This window comes from Sus scrofa, chromosome 1 (genome assembly GCF_054392235.1).
Source record: "Sus scrofa isolate SSC_HxYL_T2T_F1_AM1 chromosome 1, Sscrofa_HxYL_maternal_Yorkshire_Landrace_v2.0, whole genome shotgun sequence".
NCBI lineage: Eukaryota > Metazoa > Chordata > Mammalia > Artiodactyla > Suidae > Sus > Sus scrofa.
Window position 1 is genome coordinate 65,845,353 of NC_139383.1, and position 15,459 is coordinate 65,860,811.

The window sequence follows — 15,459 nt, forward strand, 5'->3', positions numbered from 1 at the left end:
CATCTCTTCCATCTGACTATTTCTGAGCTATATCCTTTCACAATAAACTGGTGATCTTGTATGTAAAATATTTCTCTGAGTTCCGTGAGCCTTTCTAGCAAGTTCACTGTATCTGCGAAGGGAGTTGTGGGAACCTCTGACTTATAGCCAGTTGATCAGAAGCATAGGTAACAGCCTGGGCTTGTGACTGGTGTCTGAAGTATGTGTATGTTGAGAGGTGGGGATGGGGGCAAGCAGTCTTATAGGACTAGAGCCTTATCCTGTATTTCTGAAACTATCCTCCTGGCAGACAGTGTCAGAAGTGAGTTGAATTCTTAGACACACATCTAGTATCTGAGAATTGTTCGCTGGTATGGGGAACCACTGCCACCCATGTTGGCAACTGGGCATCAAGAAAATAACATTTCCAATTGAATAAAGAACAATATGGGCCACCTGTTCACAATACAGAATCAGACTGAGAGATGTTAAAACCGGATTATAGTTAACAAAGGGAAAATGTTGGAGGGAGGGAGAAAATGGGAGGTTGGGATTGACAGATACACACTACTATATATGGAATGGAAAAGTAACAAGGACCTACTGCATAGCACAGGGAAATCTACTCAATACTCTGTAGTGACCTCTATGGGGAAAGAAGCTAAAAAGGAATGGATAGAGGTATATGTATAACTGATTCCTGTTGCTATACACCTGAAACTAATGCAACATTGTAGATCAACTATATTCCAATAAAATTTAATAAATAAAAAAGAATAACCTTTTCATCATAATATGAGTCCTGTTTTGATGTTCCAGATTTTCTTATATGAAGCCTAGACACTTCTTCCTGGGAGACAATGCTAGCTGGTTTTCTTCCAAGTGTGGGCAAGCCATATTTTGCTTCTGTGATTAGAATGCTCAAGGTACCAGAAGTTTATTTTCTATTACAGTTTATAGATGGTATTAAACTGACCTCTGTGGTTTCCATGCGCCTTGTACTTTTTTGGTACTCCATTCTGCACAACTTGCTTTTCCCCAGATGGTTAATTTTCCTTATTTCTACAATACTATTTGTGCTTACAAATTATCTTATTTGCAATTTTGTTTGTCATATTTACTCTCCAGTAACAGCAACAATAATTATTAATACTTACTGACATACATTTATTGTGCCTGGCACTACTCTTTCTGTGCATTACTTAATGCTCATAATGAGGCAGGTGCCACTGTCATCCTTATAATATAAGGGAGGGAATTGATACACAAATAAAGTAAATGATCTGCCTGAGACCACAGAGGAATAAGTGGCAGAGACAGGATTCAAACTTAAGCAGTGTGATTTGAAAACTTAAACACTGCACTGTACCTGAAGAAAAATCTTGATAACTAAAATTACACAAATCCCTAAAACTTTCCTATTGGCCAAAAACAATCACAGCAAGACCATTAATAAAGTTACAAGACAGGCAACAAACTGAGAAAAAATGAATTTATAAGAGCTTATTATATGTTAACACATTATTATTTTAAATAATGTGTTAACATATAGTAAGCTCTTAGATCAAGTGCCCCTGTCTACAGGAGATAGGCAGAAATGGCAATGGACCACTCCCAAAGGAATCAAAATAACCATACAAGCACTTACAAAAAAAAGAGCCTTCTTATTCTACCTTCTCCCTGGGCCATCTCAGGCTTCCCATGGCACTGGCAACCAGTCATATGACACAGAGGTGGCCCTCGGGGCTTCCACCCTCTGCTCTAAGCCCTGGACCCAGCTCTTCCATTTGTCTGATCAACCTTTCCACCCACACATACCAAAGGTACCTCAAACTAAGATGTCAAAACCTGGATCTCCTCCAAGTGTTGCTGAGGTTTCTACCATTTTCCTTGCTCCACAAAATGGAAACCTCAAGTTTATTCTGGATGTTGCCTCCCCTCACCTCCAATGCTTCATCCATCAGCAAATCCTGACTCTTTTGCCTCCCTTTTCTCTCTCAAGTTTGCCCTCCTGCTTCTTCACCATTATAACCACTCTTTGTCCAAACCACTACCTCTTTTCACATCTTGTAACACCTTCCACCAGGCTCTAATGCCTATTCAGAGCCTTCTAATCTGTCCCCCACAGTGAGTTAATGGTAATTACATAAAAAAACAAATCCAGGTTCCACCTCACACTGATCAGAATGGCCACCATTAACAAGTTAACTGATAACAAATGCTGGAAGGGGTGTGGAGAAAAAGGAACCCTCCTTCACTGTTGGTGGGAATGTAAACTGGTACAACCACTATGGAAAACAGTATGGATGTTCCTCAGAAAACTAAATATAAAACTATCATATGATCCAGCAATCCCACTCCTGTGCATATATCCCGACAAAACATTCATTCAAAAAGATACATGCACCCCTATGTTCATTGCAGCACTAGTCACCATAGCCAAGACATGGAAACAACCTAAATGTCCACTGACATACAAATGGATTAAGATATGGTATATATACACAATGGAATATTACTCAGCCATAAAAAAGAATGAAATAATGCCATCTGCAGCAACATGGATGCCACTAGAGACTCTCATGCTAAATGAAGTAAGTCTGAAAGAGAAAAACAAATACCATATGATGTCACTTATGTGTGTAATCTAAAACATGGCACAAATGAACTTATCTACAAAATAGAAATAGACTCACAGGCATAGAGAACAGACTTATGGCTGCCAGGGAGCAGGGAGGAGGAAGTGGAACCGACTGGGAGTTTGGGTTTGGTAGATGCAAACAATATATTTAGAATGGATAAGCAACGAGGTCCTACTGTATGGCACAGGGAACTATATCCAATCTCTTGGAGTAAAACATGTTGGGAGACAATATGAGAAAAAGAATATATACATGAATGACCAGGCCATTATGCTGTATAGCAAAAATTTACACAACACTGTAAATCAACTACACTCTAATAAAAAATAAAATAAAATATATCTACTTATATTTAACAACAACAAAAAAAAAAGCAAATAGAACCCTGTTATCCTCTTTCCCACCCTGATAAATCACTCCAGCATGTGCCCTTTGACATACCCATCTTTTGGTCCACATGACTGGCCCCACCTACCTTTCCTGTCTTACCCTCCTGGCCCTTGCCCCCTGCACCCTGATCAGACTATTCCTCAAGCTCCAAACTGCCACACGCTGCTCTCCAGATGACTCTGCAAGGACCTTGCCAGCGGCTCTTCCTCCACACCCTCCCCTCAGCCAGGTTAATTCAGGTCTTTCACAGCATCTCAGAAGAGTCTTCCTTTCCTAGGGATGCTGTCACTGACCTTAACTGAGCTGCCTCTCCTTCAACCATTTTCTCTCATAGCCCCGTGTACCTCTCCTTCAGGGCAGTGACTCCAGATGAAATTTTTTATTTGACTAGTTAATTCATTAATGTCTGAATCACTGTTATGGGTTGAATTATGCCTACCAAAAAAAAAAAAATGCTATGTTGAAATCCTAAACCCCAGTACCTTGGAAATATGACCTGACATGGAAAGAAAACTCTTGCAGATGTAATTAATTAAAACAGAGTCATACTGGAGTAGGTGGGCCCCTAATCCAATATGACTGGTTTCCTTACACAAATACAGCTATCTGAAGACAGAGACACCATGGAAGATGGAGGACTGGGGTAATTAATCTTTGAGCCAAAGATCACCAAAGATTGCCAAAGAACCAACAGAAGTTAGAAAGAGGCCAGGAAGGATTCTCTAACAGGCTTCACAGGGAGCATGGCCCAGCCAACACCTTGGTTTCAGACTTCCATCTTCCCAAACGGAGATGATGCATTTCTGTTGCTTTAAGGTGTTTGGTTTGTGGGAGTTTGTTACAGCTGCCCCAAGAAACCAATATGATGTCCCTTTAGACTCTAAGAACTCTCTTTTTACCCCCTCCCTGTTGATTCCCCAGTCATAGCACAGTGCCTGCACATACTAGCCATTTAACAGATAATTGAAAAGGAGTGAAAAAATCAGCTAAGGAAGAAATGAATGGCAAGACCTTGAATATCACTGGGAATCAAAGACAATGAAATAAAACTACCAATTCATTGGCAAAGATCAAAATGTTGTTAATACCTTAGTTTTTAAATGTCAGATATGCAACAGTGATATATTCAGCGATGTTCACTGTGGCTGTGTTTACTTACAACCAACGATTTAAAAATATCAGAAACAACCCAAAAAGCCACCAACAATGGATAGCTTGTACCAATTACACTTCCTCTGCATTATGAAAAACTATGAGGCCATAAAAAGAAAGATTTATATTCATTGATATAGAGGAAAAACAAAGCCATTTGCCAAATAATTTGCATGGCATAGTCAAATTTTTAACACATGAATATTGTGTATGAACGAAAAGTTAAAGAATAAATGCAAAAAAAATATTAACAGCTATCTTTAGATAAGGAAAAGGCAAATGATTTTTAATTCATCCCTTATAGACTTTTGCTTTCTGCATGGTCTAAATTTTTCAGTAAAGTTGTATTCTTTTTATAATAATAATTTTAAAAACCTTATTCCCAGAAAAGTAAGTAATTGTGCAAAGTATTATGTATTGTCAAATGAATAATATAATTCGTGGCGAGCAGGCATCATCATTTTCTGTGCTTTCTGGATTTCAGGGTTAAAAATGCGAAAATGGTGATCCACTCTCCTAACTTGGGATTGTTATGCCTATTCAGTTAAAAGGGGCTCAGAAGCCAAGAATAGGGCCCAGTGCTTTCTAGGGGTATCCTGAAGCAAGCTGCACGGAGAACCCAAAGAGATAGCCCAACCCCCCAGAGGTAGTGGCTCACAAAGCCCATGACTCCCACGGGGGAGAAAAAGGGAGGCTTGCTTTTCTAACCAAGGGAGCCAAAGCTAGAAGTGGGAAACAGAGCAGGGAGAAGGGGAGAAAAAGCCTATTTCTCAAAAGTTTTGTTGTTAATATTACTGCCAGTTTTTCCTTACGTACTTTTCAGGTCCCGGTTGGTCATCTTCTTCATAGAAAAAGGTCAGAGACTATTCTTATGGCTTCACTAACGCAGAATTCAACAAATAGACACTGGTGAACTGTCAAAACCCTGTGAACTCCGGTGGCTGCTTCTTACACCTGTCTTTGTTATCCTGGGCATGTTCTCACAAGCCACAAAGGAATGATAGTGTCCCTGAAGCTGACACTGGCCAGAGCTCCTGGCTGTGGAGGCAGGACTCCGCCTAGGATGGCAAGAGGGAGCTGGCTGTCCTGGCCACATGGCCACTGCCTTTCCATCCTCCCAGCTCCTCATGGCACTGCTTTCTGCAATAAAGGAAAATCATTCCTGCTAGTACTCACTGAGATTGAAAATGACAGGACCACGATGATGCACTAAATGCCATCAAAGGGCCATTTGGGCGGTGCCTAAATTAACCTGGAGCCAGAGAAACAGCCTCCTTTGAAAAACCACAGGAGGGAACCACAAAGGCTGCCTTCCAACAGAACACCTTGGAATGAGTTACCTAGAAGCTGGGTCTCCCCTTCCAGAGTAAAGGAGGTGGTCAGCTCTTGATCTTTGCTTTTTCTCTTTTCTCTGCCAACATACCCAGATACCATGCCTTAGGTCATCATTGCATATTTGCAGCATTAAATTGAAACTCATTTCTGGTATGTCTTTCTTGCTTTGATGTGAAGTGCATCTCGCACATCAGACAAAATCCAAAGAAAAACTGAGGTGACGATCCAGAAGAGACATTTGCCCTTTGACAGAAGGGCAAGAACCAGTGTGAATTTCTGTCTTGCTCCATGTTCTTGGTGAGCAAAGCTGCCCTGGCCTGTGACCGCTTCTGTCTCCTATCCTCTCTCTGTTCCATCCTCAAGAGCAGCCAAGTCTCCTCCGCCAACCTCCACACAAAAGAAAGACTTTGATCTCCTGGTCCTCACCATGAACTGAGTTATCCTTCAACTCCATCTCCTGTTTCCACTTTCATCAAAACTCATCGAGCCCCAGTGGAGGCCTGTGTGTGTGTGAACATCAGGCCTGGCAAAGCTGACATGGACCGGCGTCCGCCTGTGAAACCCACCTGAAACGCTCCGATGCCTTTTCTTATTTTTCACATCAGATTTTCAGAGTAAGCTATTTAAGATTCATCTCCGTGTTTATGCCATAAACAGTTGTGTCGCTGACACCTTTCCAGAGGATGGTTCTATGCAGTGCCCTTTTAGCAGAAGGCCCTGCAGCCTAAGCAATTTTGGTCACAACACCAACTGCACTGATTAAATTAAAAGGACACCTGTGAGGTTTTTGGGTTTTTTTTTTTTTTTTCCTCCTTTGTTTCTTACGGAATGCTCCAATAAATAGACTAAATTATCTGTGTCTGAAGCAGGAGGTAACAACGGCTCCTTGGCTTCTTCCTCTATTACTCTGCTTTAATATAAACCAACTTCATCCAATTAACAAATTCACAACATCAAAATTCTTCCCGTAATTTACCAATAACTATTACTTCCCCCCAAAGTCACCCCGGTGCGCTTACTAGCCCTGTGTACTTCTACTCTCTCCTCAGACCTCATCTAAATCAATACCAGAGAGCATAAAAGGTTGTTTTCCAAAGCACTGGGTTATTTATTGGTCGTGCTTTCTGGCAACTTCCCGTAGCTTGTCGGAGTGCAGGCCTGAACTCGGCCAATTACCACAGGTGAAACAGACCAGTGCTCCTAAGGACAATTTGATCAGCTTGGTTTCTCCTTGCTATTACCTTTGGGTTAGAATTTCACAGGGCCTAAATCAAGCAGTATCTCCCAGGGACCTCAGAGCTGTTACTCTCTCTATGAGGGCAAAGGAAAGGGCAGGAAAATGGCACTCTAATCAAATTCAGACTCCATACAACTGACAATTGGTGGGTTTTCATGTTTGGGTCTTGACTGTTTGCTCAGCTTCAGGGCTAGGCCCATGGATAACAGTGGCCAATAAAGTGTAAAAGCATATGTCCTGTGACATTGCTTCTTCATGTTATCCTGAGGACTCTGGAGAGTCCCAGAGAATAATGTAATTAGTAGGAATGTGCCATTGTACAGGACGAATAAGAGCAAAGAAGACAAGTTTATTTCTGCAAATAGGTAACATTAAGTACGGCTTAATCCAGAAGCCCAGGGGACCATCGAAAACCCTTTCACTCCAAACGCAGGAGCGGTGGAGTCAAGAATTAGAGCTAATTGAGAGGCAGGAAAATGGAAAAGTTGTGTGTGGCTTAACCAGTCTATCTGAGTAAACACTGCCAAAACATTTTCATTTGTGGCCTCTCAGAAGGTTTTCATTAATATCAGTGTACCGTGCAAAAAAACATGCTCTGATTTTATAGCCAGAGAGTACATCCTTGGAGGAGGGGAGGCACTTTAAATAAGAGAGAGAAGGTTGAAATGTGTTATTATTAGTCATAACAATAGAATAATAATAACACCGGTTACTGCGTGGTCCAGTCTTCTGTCCACTTGCTCAGTCTCTGCACACAGATTCAGTCTCATCTTCACCGCAACCACAGGGATTGGACCTGCTGTTGTCCCCCACCTCCAGAGGAGGAAACTGAAGCCAAAAGAGGATAAATAACTGGCCTGGGGCACAGCACTGGTAAGGGGCCCAGCTAGGAGTTGACTCCAAAGCTATGCCATGAGTCACTCTTTATTTTCTTTGTTCCATCTTTATTCAAAGGGAGTTTTCAGAAATGAATCTCTTAGTGAAAACTTTTTCCAGTAGGAGTGTTTATTGCAACCCTATCAGCAAAAATATTGGCCTCAAGGTGTTCCTGTTTTGACTCAGTAGGTTATGAACCTGAGCAGTATCCACGAGGATGCGGGTTCGATCCCTGGTCTCACTCAGTGGGTTAAGGATCTGGCATTGCCGTGAGCTGTGGCGTAGGTCACAGGTGTGGGTCTGATCCTGTGTTGCCATGGCTGTGGCGTAGGCCGGCAGCTACAGCTCCAACTGAACCCCTAGCCTGGGAGTTTCCATATGTTGTAGCTGTGGCCCTAAAAAGCAAAGGAAAAAAAAAATACATATATATATACACATTGGCCTGGAGAGGTGTGGGGATGAGCATAGTTTTTTGCTTTCAAGCTACCATAGGAAAATAAGTGGTCCTGGCCCCCTCCCTCCATCACTGACTATGCAGGTTTGTTCCACCATCCCCTCTCCTGCCACTTTCCTCTTCTTTCCACTTCTATCTCTCAGAAAAATTACTCTTGTAAACTTTACGTATCATTTTATGTTCTGCATTTAAAGGGAGAGGAACATGTTTGGTAGCAATTTTATTTTCCTCCCCAGAGCAAACTCTTCCTAGATTTCTCTCGATGTTTCTCTGATGCTCCTACCCACTCTTGCTGTTTTATTACCTTCACTGCCACACTCTGTTCTTTGCTCTTTCTTCTATTTTTCTCTCCTGAAATCATGGCCCCCAGAGAGTACGTACATGACACATTCATGAAGTTGATCTCTGTCCTATCCCCTCTCCTGTGCCCATCCCAGGCTGTTTGTTTCTTTGGTTTTAAAATTATATTCCTAGCATGAAATCCATTAGTGTGAGGTGTCCAGGAAATGCACATGTGGAGGGTTATCCTTTCTATAAGTATATTTCCTATCACCTGGAATACATCCTGAAGGGCCCTGTTCCCTCTTTCTCTACTGTTGTTTTTTTTTGTTGCTAATTTTGTTATTTTTCTTCTTTTTTATTATCATGCAAATTTGAAAGTGACAGAGGGGGAAACAGAGGAGGCTTATAAAAAGAAGAGACAGAGGATATTGGAGGGTAAGCAACACAGTTTCTTGGGCAATATCATATGATCCTACATTCTCACTCCTCCCTGCCCCACACTTAACCCATCTCCCTGGCATCCCACACACTCAGAGCACTAAGGCATGTTCCAAAGTGTCAGTGAGTTGTTTTCATGAATAAATTCCTCTATGTTGAAATATGGATGAATGTCACAAATGACCATAGGGACAGAGAATTAGCCCTTGGTCTTCTGTATTCTGCTTTGATTTATTATCAAATGCTTCTGAGGACAGGAATTTACCCAGGTGTAGCATCAGAAACACAATTCATTTGTCTATGGGTACAGGCATCTCTAGCATCTTCTAGCTCATTCCCATAGATGGCTGCCTTGGCCAATTCTAAAATACTTCATTCTAACAAAGAATTAACTTTTCCTCTCACTGAACCGTCTCCTATGCTGAATTTATAGGTACTTTAGGGACAATTAGTGGCCTATGCCTGTAGAATGAAGGCACCATGCCTATTTCCAGTCTGAACATCCCCTCAATATCATTGAGGTTATTTACCAAAGGCCAAGAACCCAGTCTGGTCAGAAATTCTCAAAAAATTCTTGTTATGCTATGGTTTTAGTCTCCAAAGTTGGCTCCCCAATGAACCATGCCTCCTGGAATTCACCCCCTTGTGTAAATCCCCTCCCCTTGAAGCTATTCTACCCCCTATAACCCATTTCAGGCATCAGATACAGCAGAGGTGATGCTGCCTGGCTTCAGAGACTAAGTCATCCAAAGATTTCCAGCTTCACCTGGGTCTCTTGGAATCCTTACTGTGAGGAAAGACAGCCACTAGGTAGGAAATATGACCACTCTGGGATAACCTCAGAGTAGAGTAAACTTTGAATAAGGCCAAGCTCATCAAATAGAGAGGCTACACAGAGAGAGAGAGGCATGCCTGGCCAATCATGGTTTTTCCCACACTCCCAGCCAAAGTGCCAACATGTGGATACCATCTTGAACATCCAGAGACTTTAGGCAACTCCATCCGAACCTGACTGCAACTGCATGAGATATGGAGTCCAGTGAATCCAGAGAACAATGAGAGACCACAGTAAACAAAGGTTTTAAGCTACTAAATTTTGGGATGAGTTGTTACACAGAAAGAATGAACTAAAAGTTTTACTTTTCATCAGAGCCAGTCCCCATACCCTCCTTGGACTCAGAAATGACTGTTTTCCCCCAGGATCTCCTTTCAGTCTCATAAGGATTCATAGCATGTCAAAGTCCATGCTGAGAGCTAAGAAAGAGCCCTATGGAACTCCTCTATGACAAGGGACATAAAAGGTCCAAAAGGACACAACTACAAGACACAGTAAGTTGGCCTCACTAGTCTACTCCTTTTTTCTCTAGCCAATGTCTAAACCAGTAGCCTCCCACTCCTGAGCATCTATCCAGAGAAAACCATGACACAAAAGATACATGTACTCCAATGTTCATTGCAGCACTATGTACAAGAGCCAAGACATGGAAGCAACCTATATGTCCATCAACAGAGTGGACAAAGATGTGGTACACAATGGAGTATTACTCAGCCATAAAATGGAATGAAATAATGACATTTATAGCAACATGGACAGACCTAGAAATTATCATGCTAAGTGAAGTTAGACAGTGACACACCAGAATTATATGCTATTATATGTGGAATCTGAAAAATGGAACAATGAACTTCTTTGCAGAACTCTGGCTCACAGATTTTGAAGAACTTATGGTTTCCAAAGGAGACAGGTTGGGGGGGTGGGCGTGGTTGGGCTGGGGGTTTGGGATGGAAATGCTATAAAACTGGGTTGTGATGATCATTGCACAGCTATAAAAGTAATAAAATTCATTGAGTTTAAAAAGTAAAAAAAAAAAAAAGAAAGAAAATTGGACTCTGGAAAAAATAAATAAATAAACCAGTAGCTTGAGAAAGGTGTGTATCAAAATATCAAAAATCAGGTAAAAGATTTTGAGAAAAAGAGCCAATATAGAGTTCATGATACCCACTGTTTCCTCAATCCAGGTTTATAATTCTCATTTGCTTCTCATTTGCATAAATAGAATATACCATGGCTTGTTGAGTACATCATAACCAGGAATGGAAAGAAAGCTGTTCGTTTGAGACATCTGACCATGCTAATGCCCTCAGCCCTTGTAGAGGGTATGACATGAATTCTCCTGGTGTCTTTGGTAAAGCTGGTTGAGTGTATCTTCTAATTCCACTTTTGGTCAGAGGTCAAAGGAGATCTGCAGTGACCTAGGAGAGTCTGATTAAATATACCATTTCTAAACAGAATCTCTGTTGTGTGCTATTGAGTCCTCTACACACAAGACTCAATGAATTCCTGCTCAAATATAACCATAAGAAAGAAAACGGGGAAACTGTGGCGTAGTGGGAACGAATCTACTAGTATCCATGAAGATGCAGGTTCAATCCCTGGCCTCACTCCATAGGTTAAGGATCTGTCATTGCCATGAGCTATGGTGTAGTCCACAGATTCGACTCAGATTCTGAGTTGCTGTGGCTATGGCATAGGCCAGCAGCAACAGCTCTGGTTCAACCCCTAGCCTGGGAACCTCCATATGCTGTGGGTATGGCCCTAAAAAGCAAGAAAAAAAAAAAAAGAAAAGAAAGAAAGAAAGAAAGATTGTGAGCTGTCATAAAGTGTGACTTCTATAAAGCAATATCCTTATTTGGTTTTGCTTCTAGAAACAGAGCCAATATAATACCTGAAACCCCTGATGTCTTCTCCCACCTTGAAAGTTGATTTTATTCTGAAGCATTATGCTAGATTCAGGCTGTAAACTATCTTAAGCATTGTTGAAAGCAGGACAGTGTCCAAGTTTAATAAATTCAGTAGGCTCTAGCTACCAAACCACAGGCAAAACTAAACCATCCAAAAAAATGTTGATGCCGTGAGCACCAGTCCTAGTGCTAGATGGGTATTTCTGGGGCTCCTGATTATTCATGATGTCTTAAGGATACCTGCTGAAATCTGGACCCAGTGCCTCCACAGCAAGGCCTCCCACTTCCACCCTGCTGCCTCCCTGATGGTCTTTCAAACAAAGCATTTTTTTAAAGGGGAGGGGTACCCCCTACATTATTTATAGCTAACAAAGTTCCTCTTTCAAAATGCAAATATCTCTGTAGAGAATTCGATCTATGAGGCTTCCACGCTTTAAAAACAGCATCTGTGATCAGACTCTCCTGGATAACTTTACTCCCTGCAGATCTCCTGGATCCCCTACCTTTTGAAAGAATATGGGGGGGAGGAAAGAACTGTAACTCTGAAGCTAGGACAGCTTGAAAGTGTCTATGGCTATCCCATCATTTGTGTTCAGGAAAGAGACTTGGCTTGGGTGTCAGACAGACTTCTGGTGGTGCTACCAGGTATAAGAACCAGTCTCTGTCTTTCGGGGTCTCCTTCTCTGGAACAATGAGAGTAATAATACCCCTTCACCAAGCACAGACAGAGTGGGCATTCAATGAGGGTTTGCAGAGGGATTAAAGTCAAGGTTAAATTAACTTTGCTATTTAGCCATTAAAACCTGGGAAGGGCAGAGTTGTCTATATCAGAAAGGATGCAAATATTGGGGTGTGAGGATCTCCTTAAACTATACCCAATAATTGAATGGAGGTAAAAGAAAGTAGCACGTTAAATATTCAATAAAGTGTCCATCCTTTCTCTTTTCTACCAGAAAGGGTGGTATGCGCTATGGACAAGCAGAAAGCATCCTAAGATGAGTGATGGGTGAGAAAGGGAGAGAGCAGGTTGGAGGAATATTGTTTTCTATAAACCAAAAGTGGTATGACTAACATTTTCTAATTCCAGCACTTAGAAAAGTCAACTTACCAATGCTCTTGTCTTATTTCTATACAGAATGCATTCCAATGTAACCGACACTCATCTATTACTACATATCTATGTGATGCTGCTATTCTTATTTAGCTAAAAAGAAATCAGGGCACACTCCAGGGTATAACATCTGCAGCAGAAGCCCATATGTGCTGTTTATTTTTATGAATCAAGCACTCTGTTTATAGTTATTTGCCCTTAATTTGAGCCCTGAACTAGAATTCTTTCTTTTGAAGATATCTAGTTAATTATAAAAGCATATAAACTAGAGACTGAAACACATCCCAGGAATATTATCTATGTTTGTAATCTGTGTCAAAAGCAACTCATTTACTTTTTTCAATCTATATGAAAAAAAATGGCAAAGGCATCTATATCAGAAAATGAGTAAACAATGGATTTGAATTTGGTATTCTCAAGCTAGTTGCAAAAAAGAATACATTTATTTATAATAGATTGATCTCAATTGGGTAAAGGTTAAAGTGACCATAGTAATAAACTGATGATTTGATGTTTTTGAAAAAGATAGATGATATTTCAATGACGGGGGGGGGGGGGAAGCCATCCGGCAATAAATTTTAACTTTGGTTTGGTTGGTTTTCTGCTGATTGATGATCAGCTGTAATGCTGTAATGCATCAGTTCTAATTTTTTGATTTAGTACCATTCTTTAAGCCATTTTACCCCTTCAGATGAACTCTCTTCAATTAATAAAATATTATCAAGACCCGGAGTTCCCATCGTGGAGCAGTGGTTAATGAATCCGATTAGGAACCATGAGCTTGTGGGTACGATCCCTACCCTTGCTCAGTGGGTTAACGATCCGGTGTTGCCGTGAGCTATGATGTAGGTTGCAGACATGGCTCAGATCCTGCGTTGCTATGGCTCTGGTGTAGGCTGGCAGCTACAGCTTCGATTAGACCCCTAGCCTGGGAACCTCCATATGCCGCGGGAGTGGCCCAAGAAATGGCAAAAAGACCAAAAAAAAAAAAAAATATATATATATATATATATATATACACACACATATTATCAAGACCCTAGTTCTCATTATGCTTATTTTGTCCAGGGAGAAAAACTAGGTTTTTTGGCATAGAATCCCCACCTAACTCAAGTCATATCCTAAACATGCTTTCAAATAGCTGCTCCTCAACCCCTATAAATGTCTGGACTTGCCAGACATATATCCTGATTTATTTTAGGTCTGAAAATTTACTCCTTATTACAAGAAGACTAAGAAAGAATATATATCTAAACTTGTCACCACCACTAAAAAAATAAATTCTAAACCAAAACCTAGAGGGGGAAAATTAAGTTTGGAAATTTGCTTAATTCCAATATTTTGCTTGGAATATTTGCTTTTTTTTCTTTAATTTTCTAAACATTTAAATATTTTTACAATGTAGAAATTTCTTAACAACAGTTAACAGTATGTTCATCTGCTACACAGCCTTGATAACCGCAAAATATTTTCTCAAGAGTATGCATGCAGTATATACATCTCTATGTACTCGTTCCTAATCTTTACTTTGCCCAACAATGGACTCAAACAATGCACTTTATTTAATTATATCTTACTTAATAGTCTTGACAAAAAAACAATAGCTTAAAAAATATCTTAGGGAATGGACTTCAGTGGTTAACGAATCCGACAAGGAACCATGAGGTTGTGGGTTCAATCACCGGCCTTGCTCAGTGGGTTAAGGATCCGGCATTGCCGTGAGCTGTGGTGCAGGTTGCAGACGCGGCTCAGATCTGGCATCGCAGTGGCTCTGGCGAAGACTGGTGGCTACAGCTCCGATTAGACCCCTAGCCTGGGAACCTCCATATGCCACAGGAGCGGCCCTAGAAAAGGCAAAAAGATTAAAAAAAAAAATGTATTTTCCACTTGTTATGCAATACAAAGTGATTTCTTTATAAGATATTTTTATTTGAGGATAAAATGAGATCAAGTAGGTAAAAAGATTAAATTCCAAAATGATCTATAGACATAATTTTTTTTAAGGCCACACCTGTGGCATATGGCAGTTCCAGGATAGGGGTAGAATTGGAGCTGCATCTTGTGGCAACACCAGATCCTTAACCACTGAGCGAGGCCAGGGATCGAACCTGAATTCTCAGGGAGACACTATCGGATCCTTAACCCACTAAGCCATGATGGAAACTCCTATATATACACATATTTTTTTATCAATATCATCAGTTAATTCATATCACTGCAAACCTCAGAGCATGAGATGGGAAGGAAGAAATAAAAGGAGGGGTGGGGGGCGTGTTGGAGAGAGACCTTCATGAAAGTAGGTTATAGCAAAAAACCCTTTGGATTTAGAGGTGGGCAGAGGGAGCTTCTGCAGGTGTTGTGGCTGCTTGATAGCTATCTGCCAGGGACCCTCAGTTATGACTTGGGGGCAGAGCCTTGTCCGCCCACCCCACCTGACTCTCCCCAGCCTCGGACTCTGCCATCTGCTGCCTCACACAGAAGAAACAGGCTTTCCAACAAGTCAGGAAATAAACTAAAGTGATAAAGAGCACAGAAGGCTTTTTTCTTTTTTCTTTCTTTTTTTTTTTTTTTTTTTTAACAGCTTAGGAAAATCTCTGTCAGGAGACTGTGAGAGGATAAAACGTAGTATCAAAAGAAACTAGGAACAGCAGACTATGGATAGTTCAGAAAATAAGGCCACTAATGCAAAACCTGATTGAAACTACATTCAATTCCTCCCAGAAGTTGATCCTTATTTTTTGATAATTGTTTCTCACAAAATGTTTTTGGGATATGGGCTTAGTACTGCGGAGAGTACCTACTTCTGGAAACACCATCCTGC

At 41.0% G+C, this 15,459-nt stretch overlaps 2 protein-coding genes across 5 annotated transcripts in view; one reads left to right on the forward strand and one right to left on the reverse strand.

Annotated features, from left to right (window-relative positions):
- Positions 1–6,374, forward strand: part of LOC102160801 (uncharacterized) — a 1,256,521-nt gene extending 1,250,147 nt beyond the window's left edge. For all 3 annotated transcript variants that reach the window (XR_014806239.1, XR_014806258.1, XR_014806259.1), the window contains one exon: positions 4,987–6,374. The gene's annotated coding sequence lies outside the window, so the exon portion shown is untranslated. The remainder of the gene's footprint in view (positions 1–4,986) is intronic.
- LOC106508906 (uncharacterized) overlaps positions 1–15,459 on the reverse strand; it is a 352,985-nt gene that overhangs the window by 262,580 nt on the left and 74,946 nt on the right. The gene's annotated exons all lie outside the window — the stretch shown is intronic.